This window comes from Oncorhynchus tshawytscha, linkage group LG09 (assembly GCF_018296145.1).
Source record: "Oncorhynchus tshawytscha isolate Ot180627B linkage group LG09, Otsh_v2.0, whole genome shotgun sequence".
Lineage (NCBI taxonomy): Eukaryota > Metazoa > Chordata > Actinopteri > Salmoniformes > Salmonidae > Oncorhynchus > Oncorhynchus tshawytscha.
This window is the reverse complement of record NC_056437.1, coordinates 53,954,834-53,979,333: the sequence shown is the minus strand read 5'-3', so window position 1 is coordinate 53,979,333 and position 24,500 is coordinate 53,954,834. Positions and strand designations below refer to the sequence as shown.

General features: G+C 43.1%; 1 protein-coding gene across 1 annotated transcript in view; it reads right to left on the bottom strand.

The window, feature by feature from the left end:
* LOC112259145 (BTB/POZ domain-containing protein KCTD16-like) overlaps positions 1-24,500 on the bottom strand; it is a 91,418-nt gene that overhangs the window by 11,593 nt on the left and 55,325 nt on the right. The window lies entirely within an intron of this gene.

The following is a 24,500-nucleotide window of genomic DNA, read 5'->3' as shown; positions in this document are numbered from 1 at the left end:
AGAGCTCGTTCAGTTTATTCTCCAGTGATTTTACGTTTGCCAATAGAACGGAGGGTAGAGGCATGTACTCACCGACGTAGGTGCCCGCACGTTGGCCTCTCTTACGCCGCCTTTATCTTTTCCGTGTCTCTGGGATTAGGGCCTGGCCTGGGTATGTATGTCATGCACCTCCGTCAAGGTTAGTGATCGCTGTTCTTTCGGGCATAGGAAACAATGGCGGAAACATTATGCACCAAAAAAAGTTAAGATCAGCGCAAAATTGGTCAGGAACCCGTAAAACAGCTGCTATCCAAAGCAGCACCATTACTTCTTCACTGTGAAACAGTTTAAATGTACGTCTTCGACTGCATGGGGTCTTCAAACTGCAATCCTTTTATAGCTGTCTGTGCGAGAGTGTGTGTGTGTGTGTGTTTGTGTCCCTGTACTCTCTTGTGAAAATATTTTCTTTTCATTTAGCAGGGCGTTATACAGTATCTCGGATCAAAGTGACACTACTTGGTGACAAGTCTCAGCAAGACACCTTTCACATCCCATTTGTGCAGCAGCAGTCTGCAGCAGTGTGTGTAGCAGCCCCATATGCAGGACCTCTGCCTGCTGTGCTCTCCTCATCACTAAGCTCTTTATTAGGTACAGCTAGTATTTCCAGGTCATTGAAAAAGGCATTTTAAAATGTAGCTTTCAGACTCCTAACCTTGTTTCCAGTGACCAAGTCTAGATAAATGAACAGGACTAATTAGTGTCTGACATACTACTGAGCTACGAAGTGTTTTAAACACAGTTTTATGTGTTCTGGGGTGATCAGGTCAAACTCCTGGGAGCAGAATCAGATAGTGTGTTGATCATTTCCTCCCATATGGAGCATCCTTAGTCACTTCATGGGCACTCACTAACTTTAAGTACTGGCATGCTCAACTCTAAGTAATCAAGTCTTCGGGTACAGGCTTCAAAAGGGATATACGGTGCATTCGGAAGGTATTCAGACCCCTTGACTTTTTCAACATTTGGTTCAGTTACAGCCTTATTCTAAAATTGATTAAATATGTTTTTACTCACTAATTTATGCACAATATCCCATAATGACAAAACAAAAATAAGTTTTATTTTTGCAAATGTATTAACTCTTCAGGAGGCTGCGAATTTTCGCAGCTTTTTGTTAAAAATCGCGCAACATTTCAGCGTCCTGCTACTCATGCCAGGAATATAGTATATGCATATGATAAGTGTGTGTATATAGAAAACACTCTGAAGTCTCTAAAACTGGTTAAATCGTGTCTGTGGCTATAACAGAACGTGTTTAGGAGTCAAAATCCTTTGGAAAACTTGTCACCAAAAACACAAAAATAATATCCATCCGCCAGTCAATGTATTGTCTAAGGCTGAAGAAAATACATGGCAATCCCCTGTAAACGCCTACAGCTTCCACACGATGTCGCCAATGCTGTCATTTAGGGGCGGCTTTATCCTTGGTTTGGCAACGTGACGCATTTCCTTTCTTTGGGCTCACCACAGGATGTTTTGAATGTGAAAACATGGACGATGATTTCAAGACTTGCTGCTATCGAATACAGATCGCCCCGTGATCAATTTAATAGATTATTAACGTTTATTAATACCTAAAGTTGGTTTAGAAAAGTAATTTGAAGTGATTTGTAAAAGTATATAGGCAACTTTTGTAATTTTAAAAAGTGACGTTGCGTCTTGTAAAGGGGCATTTTTCTGGATCAGACCGGTCTTCAGCAAATCACATTTTGGGTATACAATGACGGATTTAATCGGGAAAAAGACCCAATTGTGATGTTTATGTGACATATAGGAGTGCCAAGAAAGAAGCTCGTCAAAGGTAATGAATGTTTTATATTTTATTTCTGCGTTTTGGGTAGCGCCGGCTACCGCAAAATCTGTTGTTTTGTTGACGGTCTGGTATCTGGGGGGTGTATGCTATCAGATATTAGCTTCTCATGCTTTCGCCGAAAAGCATTTTACAAATCTGACTTGGTGGCTAGATTCACAACGAGTGTAGCTTTAATTCAGTACCTTGTATGTGTGTTTTAATGAAAGTTTGAGTTTTATCGAAAACTTTCGGCGGTGCTCTAAAATATCCCCTGATTTGATCCCGCCACAGGAACATCCTCCCTAACAAGTTTTAAATATGTATTCAGATCCTTTGCTATGAGACTCGAAATTGAGCTCAGGTGCATCCTGTTTCCATTGATCATCCTTGATGTTTCTACAACTTGCTTGGAGTCCAGCTGTGATCAATTAAATTGATTGGACATTATTTGGAAAGGCACGCACCTGTCTATATAAGGTCCCACAGTTGACAACGCATGTCAGAGCAAAAACCGGTCGAAAGAGACAGGATTGTGTCAAGGCACAGATCTGGGGCAGGATACCAAAACATTTCTACAGCATTGAAGGTCAGAGACTCTGGGTTCGCGGCCAGGCTCTGTCGTAACCGGCCGCGACCGGGATGTCTGTGGGGCGACGCACAATTGGCCTAGCATCGTCCAGATTAGGGAGAGTTTGGCCGGTAGGGATATCCTTGTCTCATCGTGCACCAGCGACTCCTGTGGCAGGCCGGGTGCAGAGCGCGCTAACCAAGGTTGCAAGGTGTTTCCTCCGACACATTGGTGCGGCTGGCTTCCGGGTTGGATGGCACTGTGTTAAGAAGCAGTGCGGCTTAGTTGTGTTGTGTATTGAAGGACGCATGACTTTCAACCTTCGTCTCTCCCAAGCCCGTACAGGAGTTGTAGCGATGAGACAAGATAGTAGCTACTAAAACAATTGGATACCATGAAATTGGGGAGAAAAAAGGGGTAAAATTCAAACAAAAAAAAGTAATAATAATAATACCATATTTATGTATTTTGAATGCTCCACTACTACATTTTACACACATTTACCATATTAGCAGTCTTTTTGCAATAGTCTTTTTGAAATTATCACCAGTATAGTATATCACCATAGCGTACCTTTAGAGGAGCGGCGTGTTCCCTATTTGACTGCTCCAATTTCACTCCAGTAGTGCTCACTTAACCAGCTCAGGGCATGCTCCCCCAGCATGCATTTGTAGTCTACTTGTGTGCTGCTATAGCCACTTACATTAGCTATTGTCATGGAGTTGGCTAAATATTTTCATGAAGAAACTGATAAAACACACAGGTGCTAAATCAAGGTGACTAACAAAGATGAGGACCAAGAGCAAGAGGGGGAGTGTGGTGATGTAGTGTCCACAACTAAAGAATCATTGTGGAATCGGCGTATCCCAAAAGCATGATGGTGTACTTACTTCGTGCACTTTCCATTTTGATTGGGTTATTTTGCCTAAAAACCTTTAAGCCTACCTACAGTACCAGTCAAAGGTTTGGACACACCTACTCACTCAAGTGTTTTTCTTTATTTTTTACTATATTCTACATTGTAGAATAATAGTGAAGGAGTCACAACTATGAAATAACACAAATGAAATCATGTAGTAACAAAAAAGTATTAAACAAATCAAAATATATTTTATATTTGAGATTCTTCAAAGTAGCTACCCTTTTGCCTTGATGGCAGCTTTGCACAATCTTGGCATTCTCTCAACCAGCTTCACCTGGAATGCTTTTCCAACAGTCTTGAAGGAGTTCCCACACTTGCTGGCTGCATTTCCCTCACTCTGCGGTCCAACTCATCCCAAATCATAACAATTGGGTTGAGGTTGGGTGATTGTGGAGGCCAGGTCATCTGATGCAGAACTCCATCACTCTCCTTCTTTGTCAAATAGCTGTTACACATCCTGGAGGTGTGTTGGGTCATTGTCCCGTTGAAAAACAAATGATAGTACCACTAAGTGCAAACCAGATGGGACGGTGTACTAGCTAAGCTGGTTAGGTGTGCCTTGAACTCTAAATAAATCACTGACAGAGTCACCAGCAAAGGACACCCACACCATCACACCTCCTCACTCATGCTTCACAGTGGAAACCACACATGCAGAGATCATCCGTTCACCTACTCTGCATTTCACAAAGACACCAAAAATCTCAAATTTGGACTCATCAGACCAAAGGTCAGATTTCCGCCAGTCTACTCATGTTTTTTGGAACAAGAAAGTCTCTTCTTCTTATTGGTGTCCTTTAATAGTGGTTTCTTTGCAGCAATTCAACCATGAAGGCCTGATTCACGCAGTCTCCTCTGAACAGTTGATGTTGAGATGTGTCTGTTACTTGAACTCTGAAGTATTTATTTGGGCTGCAATTTCTGAGGCTGGTAACTCTAATGAACTTATCCTCTGCAGCAGAGGTAACTCTGGGTCTTTCTTTCCAAATCAAATCAAATTTTATTTGTCACATAAACATGGTTAGCAGATGTTAATGCGAGTGTAGAGAAATGCTTGTGCTTCTAGTTCCGACCATGCAGTAATATCTAACAAGTAATCTAACCTAACAATTCCACAACAACTACCTTATACACACAAGTGTCAAGGAATTAATAAGAATATGTACATAAAAATATATGAATGAGCGATGGCCGAACGACATAGGCAAGATGCAGTAGATGGTATAGAGTACAGTATATACATATGAGATGAGTAATGTAGGGTATGTAAACATTATTTAAAGTGCCATTGTTTAAAGTGGCTAGTGATACATTTATTACATACATTTTTCATTATTAAAGTGGCTAGAGATGAGTCGGTATGTTGGCAGCAGCCACCATACCATTGTTGCACAGGGCGGGGTCGAGACCCAGGGTCTCGAGTTTAATGAAGAGTTTGGAGGGTACTATGGTGTTAAATGCTGAGCTGTAGGCGATGAACAGCATTCTAACATAGGTATTCTTCTTGTCCAGATGGGTTATTGCAGTGTGATTGCGTCGTCTGTGGACCTATCGGGGTGGTAAGCAAATTGGAGTTGGTCTAGGGTGTCAGGTAGGGTGGAGGTGATAAGGTCCTTGACTAGTCTCTCAAAGCACTTCATGATGACAGAAGTGAGTGTGTAACGGTCTATATGATAAAGTGAACCGGAATCGAGTGAAAAACATGGCCCACCTTGCCTGCCGCGGGTTCAGTCTCTTAGCTGCCCGAATATACTCCAGATTTTGGTGGTCGGTCCAGATGAGAAAGGGGTGCTTAGCCCCCTCAAGCCAGTGTCTCCACACCTTCAGAGCCCTGACCACCGCTAACAACTCCCGGTCCCCCACATCATAGTTACGCTCCGCTGGGCTGAGCTTACTCGAGAAGAAAGCGCAGGGGCGGAGTTTTGGTGGCGTACACGAGCGCTGTGATAGCACGGCACCCACCCCAGCCTCGGACGCGTCCACCTCCACTATGAATGCTAGAGAGGGGTCCGGATGCGCCAACACGGGTGTCCGCCTCTGCTGACCACCGCAACCACACCGGGCCCCCCTTCAGCAGTGAGGTAATTGGAGCCGCTACCTGGCCAAAACCCCGGATAAACCTCCGGTAGTAGTTGGTAAAACCCAAAAACCGCTGCACCTCTTTCACCATGGTCGGAGTCGGCCAATTACGCATGGCCAGACTGCAGTCACCCTCCATCTCCACCCCCGAGGTGGAAATGCGATAACCCAGAAAGGAGACGGCTCGTTTGGAGAACACACACTTCTCAGCCTTGACGTATAGGTCATGCTCCAGCAGTCTACCAAGCACCTTGCGTACCAGAGACACATGCGCAGCGTGAGTGGCTGAGTAGATCAGAATGTCATCGATATATAAACAACCACTCCCTGCCCATGCAAGTCCCTGAGAATATCGTCTACAAAGGATTGAAAAATGGCTGGAGCATTTTTTAACCCATACGGCATGACACAGTACTCATAGTGGCCCGATGTGGTACTAAATGCGGTTTTCCACTCGTCTCCCTTCCGAATACGCACCAGGCTATACGCGCTCCTGAGATCCAATTTTGTGAAGAACTGCGCTCCCTGAAAGGATTCCACTGCCGTAGCAATGAGAGGTAGTGGGTAGCTGAACCCCACTGTGATGGCATTTAGACCTCTATAATCAATACACGGACGCAATCCTCCCTCCTTTTTCTTCACAAAAAAGAAACTCGAGGAGACGGGTGAAATGGAGGACCGAATGTACCCCTGTCCCAGAGAATCCGTGATATATGTCTCCATAGCCAACGTCTCCTCTTGGGACAATGGGTACACGTGACTCTTGGGAAGCGCAGCGTTTACCTGGAGATCTATCACACAATCCCTTCCCGGTCGATGTGGTGGTAATTTAGTCGCCTTCTTTTTACTAAAAGCGATTGCCAAATCGGCATACTCGGGGGAATGCACACTGTGGGACCCTGGTCTGGACTTTCCACCGAGGTGGCACCGACGGAAACTCCCAGACACCTTCCAGAACACTCCTCTGACCACCCCTGGAGAACCCCCTGTCTCCACAAAATTTTAGGATTGTGCCGGGCCAGCCAGGGAATCCCTAACACCACTGGAAACGCAGGTGAATCAATAATATAGAGACTGATACGCTCCCTATGATTCCCCTGCATTACCATGTCCAGTGGGATCGTGGTCTCCCTGACCACCCCTGACCCTAATGGCCGGCTATCTAAGGAGTGCACGGGAAAAGGAGAATCTATCGGCACAAGCGGAACACCTAATTTAATAGCGAGTCCGCGATCCATAAAGTTCCCAGCTGCGCCTGAATCGACTAGCGCCCTATGCTGGGGAGAGGGGAAAAATTTAAGAAAAAAAATCAAGACAAACATGTGACCAACAGGGGGTCCTGGGTGAGTTTGGTGCCGACTCACCTGGGGTGATCGAGAAATGTTCCGCCTGCCATCTCGACTCCCAGACGGACCCCCCCAGCACCGATCGGCCGTGTGTCCTCTCCGACCACAGTTGGTGCAGAGGGAGCCTCCTCCTCCGGTACCCCTCGGCAAAGCCCCTCCCAACTCCATCGGAACAGGAGTGGAGGTGCTGGGTGGTGGAACACACAGGACCCTCTCCGAACGCCCGCGGGCAGCCAGCAGATTGTCCAGTCGGATGGACATGTCAATTAGCTCCCTGCGGACGTCCTCCCGGAGACTACACCGGTAGTGGTCGATAAGGGCCCTGTCGTTCCACCTGGATCCTGCTGCCAAGGTACAGATCTCCAACGCGTAATCCTGGGCGCTCCTCTTCTCCTGCCGGAGATGGAATAGTCGTTCTCCCGCCGCTCTGCCATCTGGAGGATGGTCAAACACGGCGCGGAAGCAAAGAGAAAACTCGGGGTAGTGCTCCTCAGCTGAGTCTGAGCCATTCCAAACTGCGTTTGCCCACTCCAGAGCACGACCCGTGAGGCAGGAGATGCGGACATTCACCCTCTCCGCTCCCGAGGGAGTGGGTCTGACGGTGGCCAGGTACAGTTCTAGCTGGAGTAAGAACCCCTGGCACCCTGCTGCCGCTCCATCATAGACCCTCGGGAGCGTAAGACGGAGGGTGCTGGAGTCGGGAGATGGGGGGTCCTGAGGAGGGGGGGCCGAAGGTGGAGAGAGGAGACTGCTTCTCTCCCATCGGTCCATTCTCTCCATCACCAGATCCATCGCCGTTCCGATCCGATGGAGAACGGTGGTGTGATGTAGAACCCTCTCTTCCATCGATGGGAGGGGAGTGGCTGTTGCTCCTGCTGAATCCATTCCTCACGGGGGTGCGGGATTCTGTAACGGTCTGAGTGTAGTGGGTGAGGAGTCAGGCGCAGAGAGTTCAGGGGAGTGCTATTTTAATGCACAGAGAAACGGCAAACATAAGCCAACCCTCACGAAAACACAGGGCGTAATGAACAAACAAATGCCACAAACAGGGGGACTTAAACTGTCCAGAAAAAACCCACAAAATGGGAAAACACAAAACCCATAGACGTGCACACAAGTACACCAAACAGACGGTCACAATAATTTATCCCGCACAAGGAACCATGCGGGCCGGTTGACTAATAAAGCCTTACTACTAACTACCTAACTCAAAACAGGTGCACTCAATAAACACATAAGGAGGGGGAGGAAATAATCAGTGGCAGCTAGTAGGCCGGCGACAACGACCGCCGAGCGCCACCCGAACGGGAAGGGGAGTGTCCTTCGGTCGGAGTCGTGACAGAGTGCTATTGGGCAATAGTCATTTAGCTTAGTTTCATTGGCTTTCAATGAGGAAAACAGGAACAATGGTGACCCTCTTGAAGCATGTGGGAACGGCAGACTGGGATAAGGATTGATTGAATATGTCACCAGCCAGCTGGTCTGCGCATGCTCTGAGGACACGGCTGTAGTGGTCCTCATGAGAGCAAGTTTCATCATAGCGCTTGATGGTTTTTGCGACTGCACTTGAAGAACCTTTCAAAGTTCTTGAAATGTTCCTAATTGACTGACCTTCATATGTCTTAAAGTAATGATGGACTGTCGTTTCTCTTTGCTTAGTTGAGCTGTTCTTGCCATAATATGGACTTTGTCTTTTACCAAATAGGGCTATCTTCTGTATACCACTCCTACCTTGTCACAACACAACTGATTGGTTCAAACACATGAAGAAGGAAAGAAATTCACGAATGAACTTTTAACAAGGCACACCTGTTAATTGAAATGCATTCCAGGTGACTATCTCATGAAGCTGTTTGAGAGAATGCCAAGAGTATTCAAAGCTGTCATCAAGGCAAATGGTGGCTACTTTGAAGAATCTCAAATATAAAATATATTTAGATTTGTTTAACACTTTTTTTGGTTACTACATCATTCCATATGTGTTATTTCATAATTTTGATGTCTTCACTATTTTTTGACAATATAGAAAATAGTATAAATTAAGAAAAACCCTCGAATGAGAAGTTGTGTCCAAACTTTTGACTGGTACTGCACATATATGTGTGTGTGTGTGTGTGTATATATATATATATGTGTGTGTATATATATATATATATAAAAGAAACAACTCTGAATCTCTGCCCAGACTAGCAAAAGTAGCTGAAAAGTGTGTTTAGCATGGCTCTGGCTCCTGACCTATTTAGAGTGTTTATATGCTGTTTAATATGACATGTAGCCTATTTGAAAGGATTTTCACTTCTTACATTCACATTTTCATGTCTATTCAAATTATTTTCATCCAAATCCATATGGTTTGGTTTCAATACTTACAAACCAATTGGTAGGTCCAGGTAGGCACAACACTAGATGGGTGTTGGTCAAATTGTAATTTTAATGAATGGAGCGAATCTGGAGCTGCAGTTGTTACTCCTTTGAGATGATTTTTAACAGAGCAGTTGGAAAGGATATGGAGCACTAGAGTGGTGTGCAAGGATTTCCAACCGCTCAACTCCACTCACGTGCTCTGGTTGTCACAATACCAACATTTTACTAATGATACGATACCCGGCCAAGTATCACAAGAAAGTATCACAAGTATCCTGTTCGCCGCTTTCCCCAGACACTTGTCCTCGTTTTCTAAATGTTCTGTGCATGTGCTATGCAAAAACCTGTCACTGAAATTCACACTTCTATTCAATACAACACATTAAATTTAACTTCACACTGTTCAGTGTATAATAGAACACTGCATAGCATGGCTTATTTGCTCATATTTGCAAAGGCCTTCCAGTGATTTGACTTTAGGAATGGGAGGAAGGACTATACATGCATAATGATCTGCATGTCAATGTGGCCGTAAGAGGAAAACACTGCATAAAACCTTTCTTTTAATCTTCAGTTAACCCAGACACACACTTCCCCTCCCTTCCTAACACAATCTCTCTGACTCCCTCTCTCTCATAAGCACACAACCCCACTCTCTCTCTCCCACAAACACGCATGTACACACACTGCTCCCAAGTTAAAACGTTAGGCACCAAACAGAATTTAAGGAGCTCCAGAAATAAATTGATTTTTGATATAGTTTAGGCTTGCATTGGGCCTACATGAATCCCATCTTTGAAGCACATCTAATTAGTAGCAGACCCTTTTCCTTTCTTCCTGTGCCAATCACATTTGCCTACACCTACTGTACTGTCAAGTTGACAGTTTGCTAGCTAGCTAGGTAGCATGACTGAACAACGTTGTTTGTTATCAAACCAAATCAAACCAGGAATTGATTTAAAATGGCCCTCAACATGTTTTGTGAAAGTTTATAAAATGCACCTGAATCCTGATAGAAATTTTAAAAAAGAAAACAGGTTAAGTGAGAGGAGTTGGGAGGTTGGAAATCCCACTAAAAACCGCTCCCCACTCACAGGAAAATGAACTGCTGCTCCAAATTAGCTCCATTCATTAAAATCACCATTTAACCAACAATCTATTTTTGTGACTGCCTGGACCTACCATTTGGTTTTGAAGTATTGAAACCAAACCATATGATTTGAATTAAAGTATTTTAGTAAACAACATGAATAGGTGACTTAAGAAACGCTCATCATTTCAAATAGACTACATGTCGTATTAAAACGCATATAAACACTAAATAGGTCAGCAGAAGGAACGAAAATGAATTATTTAGGCTATATTATTAGCCTATCATTTCAAGGCTATAGCCTACAAAGAAATACATTGTGAAGCATTTGCGAGTGCGACACACTAGGCTGGCGGGAACATAATTTCTCAGCACTTAAACAAAATTCCGTTGTATTAAATCATTATAGTCTATAAATTGGGCATGTAGGCTGTAATTTATTCAGATTATTTTTAAATGAAACAAAAAATGCATTATTAGGCTATAGTGCCCTTGAATTCACTTTTAGAAACACGAGTTTGGCCAGTTTGTGGCTTCATGCGATGATTCTTAGAGAGCAGGTCAGCAGTGGGCAATACCCTCTCCGTGCTTTCAGAGTCACTGGGGATGCTAAACAACCTTCGAGGCCACTCTTGCCAGACTTGGCAGATGCAGAGTTGTTTTCTAATTGTTCTATAGGTAGGCCTAAAGGTTTATTATGCAAAATAACCCTATCAAAACAAAAAGTTCCTTGAAAGAGGTAATATGTCAGGCTTATTGGGCCAAAATCAATGATAGTCTACTGTATAGATAATAGAACGAAAATGAACAAAAATTTTAAGAGATCTGATTTTTTTGTTTATAAATACTTTGCTACAATGACACTCTACCCACCTCATTCCTTTCTGTTAGCATGTGCACGTAGTACCCCATCATGCATTCGGGATTCATGTCTTTTGAGATTCCACAATGATGATTTAGTTGTGGACAGTACATCACCACAGTCCCTCTCTTGCTCTTGGTGCTCCTCATCTATGTGTCATCAGTTTCTTTCTGAAAATATTTCGCAAACTCCATGACATTAGCTAAAGCAAGGGGCTATAGCAGCACACAAGTAGCCTACAAATGCATGCTGGGCCCGGCATGCCCTGAGCTCCTGAAGTGAGCACTACTGGAGCAGTACTGGAGTGAAATTGGAGCAGGTGAAAAGATCGAGGCTCCAGGCGTTGGGAAACTCGCTCTATGCCTCAGTCAAATTAGGCACTCTCTTCTCTTCTCTTCACTCCACTCCAGCTCAGCTCTGCTCACAAACTCTGTTTGCCGATATGTGTCATATGTTTTGTTTTTTACCTTTTAGGCTAGAGAGAAGCCTTTTACTTTGCTGCAAAGCTGCAAGCATGCATGTCGTGCTCCTGCTCCATTTTCCCTCTCTGACACCCAGCGGCTGCATGACAGTGGCCTTGCAAAGTCTACTCAGACTGGCGTCTACTCTTGGTTATGACAGGCGATGAAATTATACAATGTATCAACTTTGCTCGCTCTGCTCCAATGTAACAAATGTACAAATCTAACAACAGAAGACTCATCAGGGTCTGCATCCCCGCTCACCATCATGGGTAAATTATATTTAAAAAACTGATGGGAGAAATAGATGTGCAGACTGAGAGAAGCAGGTGAGTGAGGGCTGGTAGAGGATGCGGAGAGAAGCAGGTAAGTGAGGGCTGGTAAGGGATTCTGGGAGAAGCAGGTGAGTGAGGGCTGGTAGAGGATGCAGCTGGTTGATTACAGCTGCCACACGTGATATGAGCATGAAAGTGAAGTGGATATTATTGGACCTGTGCATTCAAGAGATCAGTGGCTGTTCCTTAAATTGAACTGAATTTATATTTTTTTATATATAAGTCGCCAGCAGATTCTTTAGATCAACAGTACTACGGTAATCTAAAATGTTGGTATCATAACTATCATGATGTATTAATGGACCCTCCCATTTGTTTTCTAAACTGCTGCTGTTACTCGCTGTTTATTATCTATGCATAGTCACTTCACCCCTGCCTAAATGTCAAATTACCTTGACTAACCTGTACCCCTGCACATTGACTCGGTACCGGTGCCCCCTGTATATATCCTCATTATTGTTATTTTATTGTCTTACTTTTTATTTAAAAAATGTCTTTAGTTTATTAAGTAAATATTTTCTTAACTATTTCTTGAACTGCCTTGTTGGTTAAGGGCTTGTAAGTTAGCATTTCACGTTAAGGTCTACACCTGTTGTATTCGGCGCCTGTGACAAATGTTATTTGAATTTGATTTGGTACCGTGATATTACCGTGGTACCGGTATACCGTGCAACACTATTTTGCAATGCTATTTTAAGAGTATGTAGAACTGAAATGTCCCACTATAAGGCTCTGCAGACAACACACGACTTCAGTAGATCCAAGATGGTATAGCAGTCAGACGTGTGTTTTTGTCTTGTCCCGTCCTGTATATATCGTTTTCATTTATATTTTAATCTCAATTTACAACTATGGACTGAATATACTTTCCTGCAACCCACCTCACCCAATGTGGTACGGATCTGCTATTTTTATACTTTAGATCCCCCTTCATAAGCTAGCCAGCTAACTAGCTACTAGCTAGTAGTCAGTTAGCCACTGCTAGCGGTCCTCACCGTTAACTCGGACATCAGCCAGCCTCAAACCGGTCAATTACTGCCAGTCTGCACAGAGCGATATCAACCCAGAGAATATCGGACCGCTTTTTCTCGACCACATCTCCAGTTTCCTACCGCAAGCTCTGTACCTTTACACCAGATCTTCGCAGCTAGCTATCTGCTATCCGAGAGGCTACTCTGTCCCGAAGCAAGCACCAGTTAGCCTGGAGCTAGCCTGGAGCTAGGCCCATCTCCCGGCTAGCCAAAGAAATCCACCAGCCAATTCTTGAGCTACAATACCTCTTTTTCCAATTGGCCTGGGCCCTATACTGCCGACACGGAGCCCCGCCGATCCATCACGAATTGTCTGCCGACTTAACCGTCCGAGGTGGTTTCAACAGGCTCTTCCATTGCGACGTCGCCGGATGCCCATCTGCTAGCCCTGGCCCGCTAGCTGCCTGAATTGCCGTGTCTCCAGCTCACGTAGGTTAGCAGCGACTACGGAATTGGCTCTGTGACTCATCTAGTACTCTCCCTAATGTTAATATGCCTTGTCTATTGCTGTTTTGGTTAGTGATTATTGTCTTATTTCACTGTAGAGCCCCTAGCCCTGCCCAGTATGCCTTAGATAGCCCTTTTCTTCCACCCCCCACAAATGCAGTGACCTCACCTGGCTTAACTGGTGCCTCTAGAGACAAAACCTCTCTCATCGTCACTCAATGCCTAGGTTTACCGCCACTGTACTCTCATCCTACCATACCTTGTCTGTACATTATGCCTTGAATCTATTCTTCTGCGCTGAGAAATCTGCCCCTTTTACTCTCTGTTCCGAACGCAATAGACGGCCAGTTCTTATAGCCTTTAGTCGTACCCTTATCCTACTCCTCCATTCCTCTGGTGATGTAGAGGTTAACCCAGCCCCCAGCACCACTCCCATTCCCCAGGCGCTCTCATTTGTTGACTTCTGTAACCGTAAAAGCCATGCATGTTAACATCAGAAGCCTCCTCCCTAAGTTTGTTATATTCACTGCTTTAGCACACTCCGCCAACCCTGAGGTCCTAGCCGTGTCTGAATCATTGCTTATGAAGGCCACCAAAAATCCTGAAATTTCCATCCCTAACTAGAACATCTTCCGACAAGATAGAACTGCCAAAGGGGGCGGAGTTGCCATCTACTGCAGAGATAGCCTGCAGAGTTCTGTCATACTATCCAGGTCTGTGCCCAAACAATTAGACCCCCTTCAGCACCCAGCTGTGCCATGGACACCATATGTGAATTGATTGCCTCCATCTATCTTCAGAGTTCGTACTGTTAGGTGACCTAAACTGGGATATGCTTAACACCCTGGCCATCCTACAATCTAAGTTAGATGCCCTCAATCTCACACAAATTATTAAGGAACCTACCAGGTACAACCCTAAATCCGTAACCATGGGCACCCTCTTATATATCACCCTGAACAACTTGCCCTCTAAATACATCTCTGCTGTCTTCAACCAGGATCTCAGCGATCACTGCCTCATTGCTTGCGTGCGTGATGGGTCCGCGGTCAAAGAAAACCCCTCATCACTGTCAAACGCTCTCTAAAACACTTCAGCGAGCAGGCCTTTCTAATCAACCTGGCCCGGGTATCCTGGAAGGATATTGACCTCATCTTGTCAGTAGAGGATGCCTGGTTGCTCTTTAAAAGTGTTTTCCTCGCCATCTTAAATAAACATGCCCCATTCAAAAAATGTAGAACTGAAAACAGATATAGCCCTTGGTTCACCCCAGACTTGACTGCCCTTGACCAGCACAAAAACATCCTGTGGCGTTCTGCATTAGCATCAAATAGCCCCTGCAATTTGCAACTTTTCAGGGAAGTCAGGAACCAATATACTCAGTCAGTTAGGAAAGCTAAGGCTAGCTTTTTCAAACAGACATTTGCATCCTGTAGCACTAAATCCAAAACGTTTTGGGACACTAAAGTCCATGGAGAATAAGAGCAGCTCCTCCCAGCTGCCCACTGCACTGAGGCTAGGAAACAGTGTCACCACCGAAAAATCTACAATAATCAATAATATCAACAAGCACTTTTCTACTGTTGGCCATGCTTTCCACCTGGCTACCCCTACCCCGGCCAACAGCTCAGCAGCCCCTGCAGCAACTTGCCCAAGCCCCCCCCCCCCCCGCTTCTCCTTCATCCAAATCCAGCCAGATGATGCTGAAAGAGCTGCAAAATCTGGATCTCTACAAATTGGGGCTAAACAATCTGGCCCCTCTCTTTCTAAAATTATCCGCGAAATTGTTGCAACCCCTATTACTAGCCTGGTAATGTCTGAGATCCCCAAAGATTGGAACGCTGTCGTGGTCATCCCCCTCTTCAAGAGGGGAAACACTCTAAATCAAACTGTTATAAACCTAAATCCATCCTGCCCTGCCTTTCTAAAATCTTCGAAAGCCAAGTTAACAAACAGATCAGAGACCATTTCGAATCCCACCGTACCTTCTCCACTATGCAATATGGTTTCCGAGCTGTTCATGGGTGCACCTCAGCCACGCTCAAGGTCCTAAACGATTTCATAACCGCCAACAGACAGTACTGTGCAGCAGTCTTCATCGACCTGGCCAAGGCTTTCGACTCTGTCAATCACCACATTCTTATCGGCAGACTCAACAGCCTTGGTTTCTCAAATGACTGGCTTGCCTGGTTCACCAACTACTTCTCTGATAGAGTTCAGTGTGTCAAATCGGAGGGCCTGTTGTCCGGACCTCTGGCAGTCTCTATGGGGGTGCCACAGGGTTCAATTCTCGGGCCGACTCTTTTCTCTGTATACATCAATGATGTCGCTCTTGCTGCTGGTGATTCTTTGATCCACCTCTACCCAGACGACACCATTCTGTATACATCAGGCCCTTATTTGGACTGTGTTAACAAACCTCCAAACGATCTTCAACGCCATACAACACTCATTCTGTGGCCTCCAACTGCTTTTAAATGCGAGTAAAACTAAATGCATGCTCTTCAACTGATTGTTGCCCGCAACCGCCTGCCCGACTACCATCACTACTCTGGACGGTTCTAACTTAGAATATGTGGACAACTACAAATACCTAGGTGTCTGGTTAGACTGTAAACTCTCCTTCCAGACTTACATTAAGCATCTCCAATCCCAAATTAAATCTAGAATTGGCTTCTTATTTCGCAACAAAGCCTCCTTCACTCATGCTGCCGTACATACCCTCGTAAAACTGACTATCCTACCGATTCTTGACTTCGTCGATGTCATTTACAAAATAGCTTCCAACACTCTACTCAAAAAACTGGATGTAGTCTATCACAGTGCCATCTGTTTTGTCACCAAAGTCCCATATACTACCCACCACTGCGACCTGTATGCCTTCGTTGGCTGGCCCTCACTACATATTCGTCACCAAACCCACTGGCTCCAGGTCATCTACAAGTCTTTACTAGTTAAAGCCCCACCTTATCTCAGCTCACTGGTCACCATAGCAACACCCACCCATAGCATGTGCTCCAGCAGGTATATTTCACTGGTCATCCCCAAAGCCAACACTTCCTTGAGCCGCCTTTGCTTCCAGTTCTCTGCTGCCAATGACTGTGTTACGGATACAAGTATCCTGTGTGTGTATCCTGTGTGTTCTTTTCTCTCCTTCTCCCCTCACAGGTGAAAATCATCACTCCCCAATCAGACAACAATCAATCATCAATCAGAAGACACACCTCCTCCTGTTTCCTACCCTATCACAGTTCCTTTCCCTTGGTTTAAAAACCCCATCAGTTGTTTGCTCTAGAGCTCAATCTCTCTGTAAATGCCATGTATGTAGATCTCTGTGTTTCACTCTCTCTTTGTGTCTTAACCTCTCTTTTGTTTGAGCACCTCCAAATCACTTTGTCATCTCCTGTGAGTATTGTTTTTGGTGTTTGTGTTTGATTGCTGGTGGGAAAAGGGGAAACCAAGACAAGTCGCCCATAGGCATACACTACCCGTAGGTAGACTTTGTTAAAAACACTAGTTAGAACTGGGCGGACCACCCACTGTATTTTTGGTTAGTTAGCTGTTAAATTAGGCTAGTCTAGCTTAGGGGTGTTTTGGATGCTTATTGTTTCTTTCCTTGGGTCCAGCTGGGCCCCTTTTCCTGCTCCCCCCCCCCATTACCGTGTGTTTTACAATAAACCCTGAGTTTGACGGTATAATTTCAGTTATCGTGGTTATTTCGTTCACACTTTTACTTTGTCACAATTATAATTTGCATGAGTTATGTTACGGGTCTCATTACCATCCCCCCTAGACTGTCGGGCCAAAAGGGATTCGTAACAGACTGTAACGAATTACAAAAATAACTGAAGCTGGAGTCTTATATCTCCCTCTCTAACTTTAAGCATCAGCTGTCAGAACAGCTTACCAATCATTGTACCTGTACACAGCCAATCTGTAAATAGCACACCCAACTACCTCATCCCCATATTGCAATTTATGCTCTTGCTCTTTTGCACCCCAGTATCTCTACTTGCACATCATCATCTGCACATCTATCACTCCAGTGTTAATGCTTAATTGCAATTGCACCTCATGGCCTATTTATTGCCTTATACCTCCCTACTCTTCTAAATTTGCACACACTGTACATATATTTTTCTATTGTGTTATTGAATGTACGTTTGTTTAACTCTGTTTTTGTCGCACTGCTTTGCTTTATGTTGGCCATGTCGCAGTTGTAAATGAGAAATTGTTCTTAACTGGCCTACCTGGTTAAATAAAGATGAAATAATATATTTACATATATTTTTTTAAGTATGAGAATGTGTCATAACAATTCTGATCTTTTTCTTGTTCAGTTGCAGGTCTGAGCTAAATACAGCTCTCGGCCACTGAAGACAGTCTGTTAGTCTTTGAAATGACACCTAAATCAATGGCAGTCCTGTGGGCACACTTTATTTGGATAATCCTAATTTTCCATCTGTAGATGCTGTACAGATGTTCATACTACTTGTTGCTAAGTAACTGCTTGCTAAGGTTACAATTAGGGTTAGGTTTAGAATAATGGTTAGTTAGGTTAAGGGTTGCAATAAGTTTAGGGTTAGGATAAGGGTTAAGGTTAGGGCTAGGGTTAGTAGATAGTCAGTTGAAATGTTACTAATAATCTGTAGATAGAACATCTACAGATGGACTATCCAAATAAAGTGTTACCGTCCTGTGAAATCAAAACGTTTTATATTAAAAGAGCAGGCAGGATTTGTGGGTTAATTGTCACATGTTTTCACAGTGTACTACAAATTGAATCAATACTTCAATGACCACTACTAGTATGAATCTGTAAATACCTAAACTACAGTATCCAATGGGTGTTTTACATGTCAATTCCAAATCTTCAAGTTTTATTGGCTGTTATATGATTGTTAGTATCACATACTGCAGCTGTAGACCAAATACTGTTACTGTTTGTAGACAAACACGCTCCAACACACTGAACTCAGATGAATTATTAACCAATGATCTCTATGCAAACATCCCATATTCTGCTAACAATAGCATTACCATTATCATGCCCCAACTGAGTCCTTTCTGGACACTCCCTCTCTCTCTCCATTTCCCTTTCCCTCCACCCCACCCTCATTTGTGTTCCTCTCCCGCTGTCCACCAGAGATGCTTACAGAGAGCAAACATATTGGCATGGCCATGCTGACTTCATTAACTGTCTTGCTGCAGGAGCAAAGTGTTGATGCTGCATTCAAGGCAAAGTGGTCCAGGCGGCTGATAGATGTAGACGCCAGATAAAGGATGTGACCGGTGGGGCTGCTGAGCTCCAGGACACAAATAATGAGCAAAATTAGCACTCCTTCCTCTCTCCCTCAGCAAACAAATGACCGCCTAATGCATGGCCAACATTTCCCAAACAGAAACCAACGTCTTTTGTGACAGTTGATGTAAAAGTAAGAAAGGCTCAGGTCCTTTTTAAAGAGATAGCAGATTGATGGGAGTCAGATTAATATGCTGTATCAGACGTAAATCCCCTTATCCTGTCACCGGTGGCCCTGCCTGCCGCTCAGATCTATGCTTGGAGATGCTTATCTTAAAGGGTATGTGAAGGAGGGAACAGGGGAAATGTGTGTCCAGCAGCATCACTCACACCCCTTCAGGGAGAGGAGGCATCTCTCTCTGGCTGCTGATGGATCTGTTCCCAACACTGGCTCTAAGCTCTGAGAGGCCTAGTGGATTCTAAGACTTGGCACTACACTCTTTAAACTAACTGCTTATTCGCATTGACAGGTTGTGTGTGTGTGTGGTCCCTATTTCACTCAACTTATGTGTCTCTCAATCAACCTTCTGTCTACTGTAGATTGTCTGACCAGGCTCTGGGTTGCAAAACAGCCTCATATTTGGCAGTTTTCAGTAGAGCATCCTGGAGAGTAACCTAGTAACCACACATTGCATTGCTACAGTGCTGTAGGCTAGAAGTTTTTGTTGCACACTTCCTGACACTTTTAAAATGGGTTACATTTTTCTTTGACTGCCTCTATGGATTCATCACCTTTGTTTATACCAATGCTGCTGTTTCTTCCTCGAAGTTGCTTATAAAATAAATGAAGTATGGATTTTGCATCTGGTCATGCCAGCTCGCTGAGACTAAAATGTCCCATCCTGACAATACGTAGCCAGGTATGATTCCAGTGCATACACAAGGTGACATAAAGTGAGGTCCAGAAGTATTTAGACAGTGACACATTTAGATGATTTGGCTCTGTACTTTAGACAATACAATGACTATGGAGTTAAAGTGCAGACTGGCAGCTTTAATTTGAAGGTATTTTCATTCATATCGGGAGAACTGTTTAGAAATGACAATTTTTTTGTACATAGTCCCTCCATTGTAGGGAACCAAAAGTATTTGGACAAATTCACTTGTGTATTAAATTAGCCAAAAGTTTAGTATTTGGTCATACATTCCTAGCACGCAATGATTACATCAAGCTTGTTGATATTTATGCCTCTGTAACTTTCTCATTCATCATTATTCACAATATATTCATGATTATCCATAATCATGGTAGCATCCACATTCATGTTGGGAGTGTTTAGAAACATATTCAATTCTTATTGACAATAAAAGTGACCTCAAAATAACACAATACATTATTTGTTCTTCATTTCTATTTGGGCACAAAATAATCAAAAACACCAATCAAAATAAACTGCAAATGCCTCCAACAAATTTATAGAGTCACAAGCTTGATGTAGTCATTGCGTGCTAGGAATATGCGACCAAATACTAAACTTTTGATTGGACAAATTCACCTCTGTGTATTAAAGCAAATTACTTTTGGTCCCCTAAAATGGGGGAAGTACATACAAAAATAGCATAAAAATAAAGCTAACAGTCTGCACTTTAACCTCAGGGTAGCCTAGTGGTTAGAGCGTTGGACTAGTAACCAGAAGGTTGCAAGTTCAAACCCCCGAGCTGACAAGGTACAAATCTGTTCTGCCCCTGAACAGGCAGTTAACCCACTGTTCCTAGGCTGTCATTGAAAATAAGAATTTGTTCTTAACTGACTTGCCTAGTTAAATAAACGTAAAATAAAAAATAGTCATTGTATAATTTAAAATCCAAAGTGCTGGAGTACAGAGCAAAACAATAATACATGTTACTGTCCCAATACTTTTGGACCTCACTGCATATAAAGCTTGCCTGTGGATAAATATGATAACGTGTCTTAATGTGATGCCAGTCTATTCTCACCCCGCAGGCCAAACGCAGGCCTTGAAATTCAAAGGCAGGTAGAAACAGTCTGGGAATCAATGGAGCCGTTCCCAGGGGTTTCATTATGGCTGGGGAAAAGAAATGGCTTTGAGGATATGGGACACAAACGCCGGAGCAGGCTTCCAAATATGCCAGAACTATGCTAAATTTTAGTTGCAATTAAGCCATGTGTTTGCCAGCATATCAAATGTGACTTAGAGACGTTTGTGCATATGCTAGCTCACCACAACTTAAGGAGAGCGAGAGCTTCAATGAGCTCGGCGACGTCAGTGTGATTTCATTCAGAGGGGGTACGCTACAGTAGTTAATTTAATTCTCACTTTTTACACAGCCATGTGTTCTTGGCGAACTAAATGGCATTACATTTGATTTGTGAGTCAGCTTGGCTTACAGCTCTGAGTCCTGCGTGTGGTGGGTCATTATGAACGACAGCTTTGGCTCGTTGTGACTTTCTGACTCCCCAGACTTTTCACACATCTGCTGTGTGTCAGGGCTCTAGGAGTGGGGCTGTGGCTCTGACACACTGCATTTAGCTCCATACAGCACACTACATGAGGCCTACTCCTACACATATTAGTCATATCAAAGCCAATAAATACTACATATAAGGGAAGGAACATGTTTCTCACAACATCAGGGAAGATTCTTGATCTGGAAGGTTTATGCCTAATAACAGATAAATATCTTGATAAAATAGACCCTAAATGAAAAACACTTACATTTTTGTAGGGATTCTGAGGGGTTCAAAGGTCAGCCCCCATGACAGACACAAACACCAACATAAATATGTAGTCATGGTTACGGCAAAGCATATACACTCCCCTCCATATGTATTTGGACAGAGAAGCTAACATTTAAAATTTGTCTCTGAACTCCAGCATTTTGTATATGAGATCAAATGTTTCATGAGGCGACACACAATGCCATCTTTTATTTGAGGGTATTTTCATGCATATCTGTTTTACCGTTTGGAAATGAAAGCATGCAGTACACCTATAAAATAAGGGTTAAATAAAAATACAATTTCAATAAGTCATAAATATTTGGACACATTTGCATATGGTGTATTAAAGTAGTCAAAAGTTTAGTATTTGGTACCATATTCATAGCACACAATGACTACATCAAGCTTTTGGCTCTACAAACTTGTTGGTCTACATTTGCAGTTTTGGTTGTGTTTCAGATTATGTTTTGCTCAATAGTTACTGAATGGTGAATTATGTATTGTGTCATTTTGGAGTCTAATTTATTGTAAATGAGAATATAATATGTTTCTGAACACTTGTGGATGCTACCATGATTACGGATAATTGTGAATGAATCATTAATAATAACCCCCAAAATCATGACTATAGATCATACCCTCCCCCCAACACATGCTAACCTCCCCTGTTATTGTTAATGGTGAGAGGTTAGCATGTTTTGTTGTAGCCTCTGATCGGCATCTCACTCATCATTATTCATGATTCATTCATGATTTTCTTAATCATGGTGTTAACAGGATTGATTTAGAAGTATTCAAAAACATATAATCTACTCATTTAGAAATAAATTACACCAGTCATCATTCACCATTCAGTTGCTATTGGGCAAAACATCATCCAAAACACAACCACAACTAACTGCAAATGCATCCAAAGAGTTTGTAGAGTCACAAGCTTGATGTACATGTGTAGGATCTTAATTTGAGCCAGTCGGCTACAGCAGGACAAAAATCCTGCAGCAACAGGAAATGTGGATTATAAGAAATCGACATCATAATCCACTATGTAACTACACAATAACAACTGTAGTAACAACATAGTAGTTGCATAGGTGCTACTGGTTAATTACATGGTAATAAGGTTGTAGCGCTATCAGTTATTACACAATTGGAACAAGGAATGTGTAATTACATATCCACTTAACTCCACATGTAATTACTGATGTTCATGCCCATTTTCTTGTTCCACTATGTAACTATTTTGTAATTACACATTTGAAGCTCACCTGTGAATTACCATGTTAATAACTTGAACCAAAATCAGTGCAACTACCATTGAATCCACATGTAATACCAGGGTTGAAATATGGGACCAAATTCTAAACTTTGAAACACTATAAGTGAATTTGTCCAAATTCTTATGCCTACTTCAAATGGGGGTGACTATATACATAAAGTGCTTTCATATCTAAACAGTAAAACAGATGTGTATGAAAACACCCTCGGATAAAAGATGACATTGTGTACTGTCGCCTCATGTACATTTTTTAAAATCTCAAATTCAAAATGCTGGAGTATAGAGGCCCCAAAAAACAATTTACCTTCACTGTCCAAATAAATATTTAGGGTAGTGTACCTATCTGCCCCCTACAGCTGGAGCAAACACAGTAGAGAGTTTAGTGGCTCCTGCAATGTGCTTAGATGCATCTGCCTGCTTTCCTGGCCTCTAAACCATAGAGGCCTCTAAACCATAGAAACACTATACTATCCTGGCCCAGTAGGACTGTCAATGCCAAATTCACTCTACCACGAAAGAAGACATGTAAATTGCGAATATATGGCAGCTCACATGTGCCAGGTGCAAAACAAGGCAGTCATTAACCTAATTGCTGCTTTGTGTTTCTGTGAAGGCTCGTTTTGAAATTGCACAGCTGGCAGAAAGCCTGGTAAAAACCTCCTGTAAAAAAATGTTTTGTTGACTACCTCCATAGTGAATTTATTGGTGCATGATTGACTAGCCCTCCGGTTCAGTTTATGATTTTCAAGGCAGACGCACCTCTGTCATAAATACACGGTATGACTGGCAGCCCGAGACAAATGGCTAAGAGCAGATGCCCCTTTAGTGGTGTTTAGAAAACAATGGGTCTTTACAGGGACTGGAGTGGAGCCCCGCTCTTTATTCAGCCATATGTTGACTCCTATTCAGCATTCTGGGCCTTGGTCAGCCATCACTCTGCTCTCTCTCTCTCTCACTCTGCTCTCTCTCTCACTCTGCTCTCTCTCTCTCTCTCTCACTCTGCTCTCTCTCTCTCTCGCTCTCTCTCTCTGTCCAGGCAGGTCCCCTGTGTATCCAGCCTGGAGGGCCAAATCTTTAATCTCTTAATTGGCAAATAGTCAATGGCATTACCTGAATGATGGGCCAGGGAATCAAAAGAGGCAGGCAAATGCTAAATGGTGTGTAATGCTCCGTTCTGCCACTCTGGAAAACAATGAAAGGAGTCATCCTTTTTAGGGGAGCAATCAAATACAGCACTGTTTCATTTTGTCATCGTTTAATACATTGAATACATAGAATTTCTCAGACGTGGACGTGGATATTTCCAATTCCTTCCATAATCTACCAACACAGCAATGATCAATCCAATAGCGTTCCATCAATATCACTTTCAAATGATCAATTTTCCTTTCATTCAATGACATTTAAAAAATATATTTTTTTAATGGATATGTGATGATATATGATGTAAATGGAGGGAAAATCATGTTGAGCCGAAAAGACAGACAGTGCCCATTTAGCAAAATGAAAAAGGCAACGTTAATAATTTAACAACCACAGACATTTTATTTCTATTTCAAGGCCTCCCTAATGTGCAGTGCAGAGGCATCCTTTCCCAAATATGACTGGGTTCAGGAACGAATACAGTAAGTTTTCATCATTGTGGTTCACTAATGAGAATTCGAGAAGTTCATGAAATATAGCTACCAATCCACTCTGAGAATGCCTATAATTCTTCTGAGAAAAATCGATCCAACATTTATCAAAATTATTTTTGATCGATGCACAATTGCATATGATCGCCATAATGTGAATGGTATTGCTCAGTTGAAATAGCAGTAGACTCGGAACGCACATCTTTTTGGATCATTGAGTCTTGTAAATGCTTAGATGGTATATACACTGAATGTACAAACATTAGGAA